A 12333-nucleotide genomic window follows, 5' to 3' on the forward strand; every position below is an offset into this window, starting at 1 on the left:
TTTGATCAAACAGAATGTAAATTGCACGAATCGTAAATGGCTGAAAGTAAATTAACTAAAACTTAAATTGCTGAATCTTAAAGTGCAAGAAATTTAAAAAAGCTGAAACTTAAATTGCAAGAAACGTAAATTGCTGGATCTTAGAGTGCAAGAAATTTAAAATTTCAGAATCTAAATTGCAAGGAAACATAAATTGCATGAATTATAAAGGAAATTGGGTGCAGGGATTCAAACAGCAAGGCAAATCAAATGAAAATTTAAATCAAAGAAGTTTATAATGAAGAAAATCAGAGAAAATGATTCATCAGGGATTGGAGATACTGTAATCCTTCATGAACCAATTGGATCTCAACTCCTTTCTCAATCATATGGTAGATCTATGGCAGATTGAAATTGATTGGATCCCAATTCCTTGGCAATCCAATCTCTCTAATCACAATCAATCTTGCCAATTCCTTGATCTAATTGTCATGAGAAGAGATTAAGTGCAAATCTCTCATCCATAAGCCACACTAACTCTCAAGATCTCAATTCCTCCTGAATGGTGTTGATCAAGAGAATAGTGAAGGATAGAGATCCAATTCTAATGCAAGTGATTCCCCTTCCGAGGCTCACACAAGCATTCAATTGAATTCAACCCCCTTCCTGAGTGAAGAATTCAAAATCAAAATAGAAGATATCCAATAGCTACAAAAATGAAATGAGAAGAAGAATTTTATTGATTCATTGGAATTACAATAAAGCTCCTCTCCCTAATGAATTTGGGGTTTAGTTCATCATTGCTCAAGTAAAACGAGAAAATAAAAAGTTGGATCGAGAAAATGCAGAAGAAAATACACAAAGGAAATGCAAAAGTCCCAGATCTGTAACTAACTACACAACTTCAATTCCCTACTCACTCGCTCCTCTCTAAATCAAAATTTCCTTCTATTTATACACTTTGCAAATTGGTCTTCAAGTCCTTGGATTGGGTGGTGTGCGAAATCGTGATCATTCCATTCCTTGGTAATGGCGCTAAAAACTTAATACGCACGTTCATGATCTTATATCTGTTTCACAACTTCGTACAACTAACCAGCAAGTGCACTGGGTCGTCCAAGTAATAAACCTTACGTGAGTAAAGGTCGATCCCACGAAGATTGTCGGCTTGAAGCAAGCTATGGTCACCTTGTAAATCTCAGTCAGGAGGATTCAAATGTATTAAGAGATTATAGAGGACGAAAATTAAAATAGGATAGGGATACTTATGTAAAACATTGGTGAGAATTTCAGATAAGCGTATAGAGATGCTTTCGTTCCTCTGATCTCTGCTTTCCTGCTGTCTTCATCCAACCAATCCTACTCCTTTCCATGGCAACCTTTATGTAGGGCATCATCGTTGTCAATGGCTACATCCCATCCTCCTGTGAAAATGGTCCAATGCGCTGTCTCTGCATGGCTAATCATCTGTCAGTTCTCGATCATATTGGAATAGGATTTACTATCCTTTTGCGTCTGTCACTACGCCCAGCACTCGCGAGTTTGAAGCTCGTCACAGCCATCCCTTCCCAGACCCTACTCAGAATACCACAGACAAGGTTTAGGCTTTCCGGATCTCAGGAATGGCCATCCATGGGTTCTAACTTATACCACGAAGACGCTAATAACTCGGACTCGGTCCCCTGTATTAGATATCCAAGAGATATCCATTCAATCGAAGGTAGAACGGAAGTGGTTGTCAGGCACGTGTTCATAGGGGAATGATGATGACTTTGTCACGATCATCACATTCATGTTGAAGTGCGAATGAATATCTTAGAAGCGGAATAAGTTGAATTGAATAGAAAAACAATAGTACTTTGCATTAATCCTTGAGGAACAGCAGAGCTCCAGACCATAATCTATGGTGTGTAGAAACTCTACCGTTGAAAAATACATAAGTGAAAGGTTCAGGCATGGCCGAATGGCCAGCCCCCAAAACGTGATCAAAGGATCAAAAGATAATCCAAAGATGTAAATACAATAGTAAAAAGTCCTATTTATACTAGACTAGCTACTAGGGTTTACAGAAGTAAGTAATTGATGTAGAAATCCACTTCCGGGGCCCACTTGGTGTGTGCTTGGGCTAAGCTTGAAGTTTACACGTGGAGAGGTCATTCTTGGAGTTGAACGCCAGTTTGTAACGTGTTTCTGGCGTTGAACTCCACTTTGCAACTTGTTGCTGGCGCTGAACGCCAGACTGCAGCATGGAACTGGCGTTGAACACCTGTTTACGTCGTCAATCCTTATTCAAAGTATGGACTATTATATATTGCTAGAAATCCCTGGATGTCTACTTTCCAACGCAATTGGAAGCGCGCCATTTGGAGTTCTGTAGCTCCAGAAAATGCACTTTCAGTGCAGGGAGGTCAAAATCCAATAGCATCTGCAGTCCTTCTTCAACCTCTGAATATGATTTTTGCTCAGGTCCCTCAATTTCAGCCAGAAAATACCTGAAATCATAGAAAAACACACAAACTCATAGTAAACTCAAAAAATGTGATTTTTTAATTAAAAACTAATAAAAATATACTAAAAACTAACTAAATCATACTGAAAACTATGTAAAAACAATGCCAAAAGCGTATAAATTATCCGCTCATCACAACACCAAACTTAAATTGTTGCTTGTCCCCAAGAAACTAAAAATCAAATAAGATAAAAAGAAGAGAATATACTATAAATTCCAAAATATCAATGAAACATATCTCCAATCAGATGAGCGGGACTTCTAGCTTTTTGCCTCTTGAATAGTTTTGGCATCTCACTTTATCCATTGAAGTTCAGAATGATTGGCATCTATAGGAACTTAGAATTCAGATAGTGTTATTGATTCTCCTAGTTCAGTATGTTGATTCTTGAACACAGCTACTTTATGAGTCTTGGCCGTGGCTCTAAGCACTTTATTTTCCAGTATTACCACCGGATACATAAATGCCACAGACACATAGCTGGGTGAACCTTTTCAGATTGTGACTCAACTTTGCTAAAGTCCCCAATTAGAGGTGTCCAGGGTTCTTAAGCACACTCTTTTTTTGCTTTGGACCTTGACTTTAACCGCTCAGTCTCAAGTTTTTACTTGACACCTTCACGCCACAAGCACATGGTTAGGGACAGCTTGGTTTAGCCGCTTAAGCCAGGATTTTATTCCTTTAGGCCCTCCTATCCACTGATGCTCAAAGCCTTGGATCCTTTTTATTACCCTTGCCTTTTGGTTTTAAGGGTTACTGGCTTTTTGCTCTTGCCTCTTAGTTTTAAGAGCTTTTGGTTTTTTCTGTTTGCTTTTTCTTTTTCTTTTCTCTCTTTTTTTTTGAATTTTTTTCGCCATTTTTTTCTGCAAGCTTTTGTATTCACTGCTTTTTCTTGCTTCAAGAATCAATTTTATGATTTTTCAGATTATCAAATAACATTTCTCCTTTTTCCTTATTCTTCAAGAGCCAACATATTTAACATTCATGAACAACAACTTCAAAAGACATATGCACTGTTCAAGCATTCATTCAGAAAACAAAAAGTATTGTCACCACATCAAAATAATTAAACTAGTTTCAAGGATGAATTCGAAATCATGTACTTCTTGTTCTTTTGTTTTTAAAACATTTTTCATTTAAGAGAGGTGATGGATTCATATTCACTACTTTAAGGCATAGACACTTAGATACTAATGATCATGAAGACAAAAACATAAACAAACATAAAGCATAAAAATTGAAAAACAGGAAAATAAATAAACAAGGAGATTAAGGAATGAATCCACCTTAGTGAGGGTCGCGTTTTCCTCTTCTTGAAGAACCAATGGTGCTTTTGAGCTCCTCTATGTCTCTTCCTTGTCTTTCTTGCTCTCCCTCATAGCTCTTTGATCTTCTCTAATTTCATGGAGGATGATGGAGTGCTCTTGATGTTCCACCCTTAATTGTCCCATGTTGGAACTTAATTCACCTAGGGAAGTGTTGATTTGTTCCCAATAGTTTTGGGGAGGAAAGTGCATCCCTGATGAGCGGATAATTTATACGCTTTTTGGCATTGTTTTTACATAGTTTTCAGTATGATTTAGTTAGTTTTTAGTATATTTTTATTAGTTTTTAATTAAAATTCACATTTCTGGACTTTACTATGAGTTTGTGTGTTTTTCTGTGATTTCAGGTATTTTCTGGCTGAAATTGAGGGACCTGAGCAAAAATCAGATTCAGAGGTTGAAGAAGGACTGCAGATGCTGTTGGATTCTGACCTCCTTGCACTCAAAGTGGATTTTCTGGAGCTACAGAACTTCAAATGGCGCGCTTTTAATTGTGTTGGAAAGTAGACATCCAGGGCTTTCCAGAAATATATAATAGTCCATACTTTGCCTCAGTTTAGACGACTCAAACTGGCGTTGAACGCCAGTTCCATGTTGTAGTCTGGCGTTCAGCGCCAGAAACAAGTTGCAAAGTGGAGTTCAACGCCAGAAACACGTTACAAACTGGCGTTCAACTCCAAGAATGACCTCTCCACGTGTAAGCTTCAAGCTCAGCCCAAGCACACACCAAGTGGGTGATGTAGCGGAAAACGATCCGACACAAAACTCACCGGCAAGTGCACCGGGTCGCATCAAGTAATAATAACTCACGGGAGTGAGGTCGATCCCATAGGGATTGAAGGATTGAGCACTTTTAGTTTAGTGGTTGATTTAGTCAAGCGAATCAAGATTTGGTTGAGAGATTTGTGATTTGCAGAATTTAAATTGCATAGAAAGTAAAGGGAATGGGTAAATTGCATGAAATTAAAGAGAACAGGAATTAAAGTGCTGAATATTAAAGAACAAGAAATTAAATGGCAGAAACTTAGAACGCAAAAAATGTAAATTGCAGAATCTTAAAGTGCAAGAAATGTAAATGGCTTGAATTGTAAAGGGAATTGGGAATTGGATTTGCAGAAATTAAACAAGGAAAAGTAAAATTCAACAAACAGAGGAGTAGAGGATAACTTGGATTGAACCGGATCTAAAAACAGACTTGTAAATGAGCATGAAAAACATCAAACAGAGGATGTAAAATTGGAATTTAGATCTCAGGACCCAAGAGACTAGATAACCAAGTCTAGATCTGAATGCCTTCCTAGATCCAACAAGAACAATTGCAAAGGAAACGAAGAAAATAGATGAAGAAGCAATTAACCGAAACTGAGATTTAATTAAGCAGAGAATTAAACAAGATCCCAAGGTGAGATTGAAACAGAAGTTCTTCAATTCTCCACCCAAGATCCGAAGCAAGAAAATTAAAGAGTGCTGGGCAAGAACAAGGAAGAAGAGAGATCAATTCTCCTCCCCAATTCTTTTGAATTAAAACAACAATGCTAGAATGTAAAATGAGCTCTGCGCTAAGTGCCTAATCAAACCGAAAAGAAAGCTCTCTACGGCAAGTATTGAAAATTCTAAAAAGGAAGCTCTGTGAAAAACTTAAATCCTATGCTATTTATACACTTTCTTCAAATGGTCTTCAAGCCTTCAATTGGGCCTTTGCTCTTGATGGAATTGGGTTGATAGAGGCCTTGGTTGATTGCTCTTGGAATTTGGAGAAGAACCGAATTGAACCGGGTTTGGAATCATGAAAGCTTGAGTAAAAGTTTGAGTAAAAGTTTGAGGCAAACTTTTACTCCAACTTTTCACATCAGCCACCCTCTTTTGCTGATATCAACGTTGGGGCAAAAGTTTGGGGTCAAACTTTTGCTCCAACGTTGGCCTCCCCTTGCACACTCATGGCGCCAACGTTAGCCAAAAAGTTAGAGGCTAACGTTGGCGCAAACTTTTGCTCTCCAGGGTGTGTTGTTCATGCGCCAACGTTTGCCAAAAAGTTAGGGGCTAACGTTGGCGCAAACTTTTGCTCTCCAGGGTGTTGATTTGTGATGCCAAAAGTTTGCCAAAAAGTTTGAGGCTAACTTTTGCTCCAGCTTTTTGCCCAAAAGTTTGCACAAAAGTTTGAGGCAAACTTTCGCTCCAGCTTTTTGCTCCCAGGTTCATTTTCACTTATTCCAAAAGTTTGAGCTAAAGTTTGAGGCAAACTTTTGCTCAAACTTTTTGTCCTCTCTTCCTCCTAGCCATTCCTTCTTGCTTCAACCTTTCTCCAAGCTTTCTTCACCTATCATTAATCAACCAAACACATCAAAGCTATGCTCAAAATCATGAGATATTCATTCTTTCATAATATGTGACAATTATAGCATAAAACCTCATGAAATTGCATTAATTCATACATGGTTAATTAAATCAAAGGAAACATGAAAATCTACCCAATTGGCTTGCTTATGGCTCAAGAAAGTGCATAAATCAATTGAAAACAAAAGAAAAAGGCTAGTGAAACTAGGCTAAGATGACTTGTCATCAGTGGGCCCCAGAAGTAGATTTCTGCATCATTTACTCATTTCTGTAAACCCTAGTAACTAGTTTAGTATAAATAGGACTTTTTACTATTGTATTTACATCTTTGGATTATCTTTTGATCCTTTGATCACGTTTTGGGGGCTGGCCATTCGGCCATGCCTGAACCTTTCACTTATGTATTTTTCAACGGTAGAGTTTCTACACACCATAGATTAAGGTGTGGAACTCTGCTGTTCCTCAAGGATTAATGCAAAGTACTACTGTTTTTCTATTCAATTCAACTTATTCCGCTTCTAAGATATTCATTCGCACTTCAACATGAATGTGATGATCGTGAAAAAGTCATCATCATTCCCCTATGAACGCGTGCCTGACAACCACTTCCGTTCTACCTTCGATTGAATGGATATCTCTTGGATATCTAATACAGGGGACCGAGTCCGAGTTATTAGCGTCTTTGTGGTATAAGTTAGAACCCATGGATGGCCATTCCTGAGATCTGGAAAGTCTAAACTTTGTCTGTGGTATTCCGAGTAGGATCTGGGAAGGGATGGCTGTGACGAGCTTCAAACTCGCGAGTGCTGGGCGTAGTGACAGACGCAGAAGGATAGTAAATCCTATTCCAGTATGATCGAGAACCGACAGATGATTAGCCATGCAGTGACAGCGCATTGGACCATTTTCACAAGAGGATGGGATGTAGCCATTGACAACGGTGATGCCCTACATAAAGCTTGCCATGGAAAGGAGTAGGATTGATTGGATGAAGACAGCAGGAAAGCAGAGATCAAAGGAACGAAAGCATCTCTATACACTTATCTGAAATTCTAACCAATGTTTTACATAAGTATCCCTATCCTATTTTAATTTTCATCCACTATAATCTCTTAATACATTTGAATCCGCCTGACTGAGATTTACAAGGTGTCCATAGCTTGCTTCAAGCCAACAATCTCCGTGGGATCGACCCTTACTCACGTAAGGTTTATTACTTGGACGACCCAGTGCACTTGCTGGTTAGTCGTACGAAGTTGTGAAACAGATATAAGATCATGAACGTGCGTATTAAGTTTTTAGTGCCGTTACCAAGGAATGGAATGATCACGATTTCGCACACCAAGTTTTTGGCGCCGTTGCCGGGGATTGTTCGAGTTTGGACAACTGACGGTTCATCTTGTTGCTCAGATTAGGTAACTTTATTTTAATTTTAACCTTTTTGTTTTTATTATTCTTATTTTCGAAAAAAATCAAAAAATTTTTCTTTTTTTTTGTTTTTCCCAATTAATTTTCGAAAAATACAAAAAAATTTACAAATTCATAAAATCAAAAATATTTTTGTGTTTCTTGTTTGAGTCTAGAGTCAATTTCTTTCAAGTTTGGTGTCTTGCATGTGTTTCTTTTTCTCAAGAATTTTCGAAAATTCATCATATGTTCTTCATGATCATCAAGTTGTTCTTGGCCAGTCATCTTGTTTGATCTTCAGATTTTCTTGTTTTGTGTCTTTTCTTGTTTTTCATATGCATTTTTAACTTGTTAGTGTCTAATTATTGAAAATTTCTAAGTTTGGTGTCTTGCATGTTTTTCTTTTCTTAAAAGTTTTCAAAAATAAAGTCTTGATGTTCATCTTGATCTTCAAAGTGTTCTTGGTGTTCATCTTGACATTCATAGTGTTCTTGCATGCATTGTGTGTTTTCATTCATAATTTTTATGTTATGAGTCTTTTTCATGTTTTTCTCTTTCTTCATTAAAAATTCAAAAATAAAAAAATATCTTTTCCTTATTTTACTCAAAATTTTCGAAAATATGATTTGATTTAGTCAAAAAGTTTTTAAATTTAATTGTTCCTTATGAATCAAATCAAATTTTCAATTTAAAAATCCTATCTTTTCAAAATCTTTTTCAAAAATCAAATCTTTTTCATTTTTCCTTCATATTTTCGAAAACTTTTTAAATTTGATTTTCAAAATATTTCTCTTATTTTATTTCTTAATTTTCGAAAATTTTATTAGCATTTAATGTGATTGATTGAAAAATTTCAAGTTGTTACTTGCTTATTAAGAAAGATTCAATCTTTAAACTCTAGAATCATATCTTTTTAGTTTCTTGTTAGTCAAGTAATCAACTTTAGTTTTCAAAATCAAATCTTTTTAATTTTCTTTTCAAATTTTTTTAAATTAAAAATTCAATCATATCTTTTTCAAATTCAATTTCAAAATCTTTTCTAACTTCTTATCTTTTTAAAATTGATTTTCAAATCTATCTTTTTGTTTCAATCATATCTTTTTAAATTTCAATCATATCTTTTTCAAAAACAAATTTCAAAACTTTTTCAATCAATCTTATCTTTTTGTTTCAATCATATCTTTTTCAAAACTACCTAACTAATCCTCTCTCTCTTATTTTCGAAAATTCCCTCTCTCCTTTTTCAAAATTCTTTTTTAATTAACTAATTGTTTTAATTTTAATTTAATTTCAACTTTAATTTTTGGAATCTAACTTTCAATTTTAATTTTTATTTTAATTAAATTTCGAATTTCTCTCTCTCATCTCCTTCTATTTATTTATTCATCTACTAACACTTCTCTCCCATCCAAAAATTCGAACACCACCCCCCTCTCTGTGTTCGAGTTTTTCCTCTTATCTTCTTTACATTACATTTTTTTCTTCTTCTACTCACACAAAGGAATCTCTATACTGTGACATAGAGGATTCCATATTTTCTTTGTTATTCCCTTCTTTGTCATATGAGCAGGAGCAAGGACAAGAACATCCTTGTTGAAGCAGATCCTGAACCTGAAAGGACTCTGAAAAGGAAACTAAGAGAAGTTAAAATACAATAATCCAGAGACAACCTTACAGGAATTTTCGAACAGGAAGAGGAGATGGCAGCCGAAAATAATAATAATACAAGGAGGATGCATGGTGACTTTACTGCACCTAATTACAATTTACATGGAAGAAGCATCTCCATTCCTGCCATTGGAGCAAACAATTTTGAGCTGAAACCTCAATTAGTTTCTCTGATGCAGCAGAACTGCAAGTTCTATGGACTTCCATCTGAAGATCCTTTTCAGTTCTTAACTGAATTCTTGCAGATCTATGATACTGTTAAGACCAATGGGGTTGATCCCGAGGTCTACAGGCTTATGCTTTTCCCGTTTGCTGTAAGAGACAGAGCTAGAGTATGGTTGGACTCTCAACCTAAGGATAGCCTGAACTCTTGGGATAAGCTGGTCACGACTTTCTTAGCCAAGTTCTTCTCTCCTCAAAAGCTTAGTAAGCTTAGAGTGGATGTTCAAACCTTCAGACAGAAAGAAGGAGAATCCCTCTATGAAGCTTGGGAGAGGTACAAGCAACTGACCAAAAAGTGTCCTTCTGACATGCTTTCAGAATGGACCATTCTGGATATATTCTATGATGGTCTGTCTGAACTATCAAAGATGTCACTGGACCATTCTGCAGGTGGATCCATTCACCTAAAGAAAACGCCTGCAGAAGCTCAAGAACTCATTGACATGGTTGCTAATAACCAGTTCATGTACACTTCTGAAAGGAATCCTGTGAATAATGGGACGCCTATGAAGAAGGGAGTTCTTGAAATTGATACTCTGAATGCCATATTGGCTCAGAACAAAATATTGACTCAACAAGTCAATATGATCTCTCAGAGTCTGAATGGATTGAAGGAATCATCCAACAGTACTAAAGAGGCATCTTCTGAAGAAGAAGCTTATGATCCTGAGAACCCTGCAATAGCAAAGGTAAATTATATGGGTGAACCTTATGGAAACACCTATAACCCCTCATGGAGAAATCACCCAAATTTCTCATGGAAGGATTGATAAACCCATATTTTATGATATATTTTGTGCTTAGTTTGAGTGATTTATTCAATACTTCACCCACTTATTCATGTTAATTGCATGGTTTTACTTTCCCTTCCTCATTATGTGATGTATGTGAAAAACATGTTTCCTATGCTTTTAAATTAATTATTTTAATCACCTTTAATTCCATTCGATGCCGTGATTAGTGTGTTGAGTAGTTTCAGATCTTCTAAGGCAGGAATGACTCAAAAGATGGAAAGGAAACATACAAAAATGGAAGGAAAGTACAAAACGGAGTCCTTGAAGAAACTGGCATCCACGCGATCGCATGGACGACGCGATCGCGTGCCAAGCGCGAATCAACAGCGACGCGGCCGCATGACTGACGCGGTCGCATGACTGACGTGACCGCGTGGCAAGGAAAAGCTCCGAATGACGCGACCGCGTGACCCACGCGGACGCGTGGCAGAGGCCACGCACCAGAAATTGCAGAAAACGCTCATTCCGAATTCTGAAGCCCTTTTTGGCCCAAATCCAAGTCCAGAAGGCATAGACCAGAGGTTATGAAGTGAGGGAATGCATCCATTCAGGGGGGCTCGCCAATTTTTACTTTCCATGATTTAGATTTAGTTTAGAGAGAGATTCTCTCTCTCTTTAGGATTAGGATTTTTATTCACTTTCAGGATTATCTCTTTTGATCAGGTTCAATATTCCTTTTATTTACCTTTGCAAGCTACTTTATGAATCCTTTCATGTCACAGATTATTCTTTTATTAATGTTATTTGAGGTATTTCAGTTTAATATTGATTACTCCTATTCATGCTATTGTTATTTTTACTCTGAAGACATTTTTATTCCAAGTAGATTTATTTTTCTCCTTTTGGTCTTGGTTAAGAAATCAGTAACTCAGGAGCTATCCAATTCAACAGCATAATTGATAGTTGTTATCTTTGTTAATTGCATTGAACTTCCATAATCCCAATCTTCTCTTAGGAAATAAATAGGATTCGAAGATCAAACCAATTAATCCCTTGACCTTCCTTTATCTTAGTAAAGGTTAACAAAGTGGAATTAAGATTCAACCATCATCATCATTGATGATAGCTAGGATAGGACCTCTAATTTCTCATACCTTACCAAGAGTTGCTTTACATTATTTATCTATTTTCAATTGCTATTTAATTTACTTGTCATTAAATTACTCGTTCCTCATTCTTTAAACCCCAATTTTACAATCTCCATAACCAATAATAAGAACATACTTCCCTGCAGTTCCTTGAGAAGACGACCCGAGGTTTGAATACTCGGTTATCAATTTTAAAGGGGTTTGTTACTTGTGACAACCAAAACTTTTGTAAGAAAGGTTGATTGCTTGGTTTAGTAACTATACTTACAACGAGAGTTTACTATAACCTCTAAACCATCAATCTCCAGTTCTTCAAAATGGCGCCGTTGCCGGGGACTTGCTAACGTGTGCCTTATTATTGGTTATTGTAAATATTTTTCTTTTACTTGTTTATTTATTTTTGTTTTTCTTTTTTTTATTATTTTATTTGCTACCATGAATTCTCACCCCCCTCGCTTTGAGTTTGGTTCCAACTTTGTTGAAGGAAATAGAAGTTACAGTAGGAATATGCATCAAGGTCAGACCAATCAAGGATGGATGGAGGCAAGATGATCTAATCAACCCTTTAGGCAACAATACCCTCCAAGATATCACGGACAACGACCATTCTACATTGCATACCCAGCTGAAAGATATGGTGGACAACCTTGTAACTACCAACAAGCCCCACCCCGTGCCTATGGACCATCCTCTCAACATAACCTCGAACCACCACACTCATAAGTTTCTCTTCACCATTCACCACCGTATAATCCTTCCTTACCCCAGTTCCAATCTAATCACTCCCAAGCACCACCACTTTCCTATGTATCATGTCCAAATCCACCACCCCGAGAATCAGAGGTTCGCCTCAAGGCAACAGTAAATAAACTTCAAGCAACCATTCGACAACTGGAGCAAGCAGTAATTCAATTAGTTTCCAGATGCGCGAATATTCAAGGACCAACCACAGCCCCATGTGGACAATGTAATGAAGAGCGTAGCATGAAGGAAACACTAGAAACTC

The 12333-nt window shown here is 36.8% G+C and overlaps 1 non-coding gene across 1 annotated transcript; it reads right to left on the minus strand.

Moving 5' to 3' along the window:
- Window positions 1-9651: 9651 nt before the first annotated feature.
- LOC148574308 (small nucleolar RNA R71) lies at window positions 9652-9759 on the minus strand. Its single transcript, XR_015906048.1, has one exon. It is a non-coding gene; the product is annotated as a small nucleolar RNA R71 (small nucleolar RNA).
- Window positions 9760-12333: the final 2574 nt, after the last annotated feature.

Source organism: Arachis ipaensis, chromosome B2 (genome assembly GCF_059453495.1).
Source record: "Arachis ipaensis isolate K30076 ecotype BB chromosome B2, ASM5945349v1, whole genome shotgun sequence".
Lineage (NCBI taxonomy): Eukaryota > Viridiplantae > Streptophyta > Magnoliopsida > Fabales > Fabaceae > Arachis > Arachis ipaensis.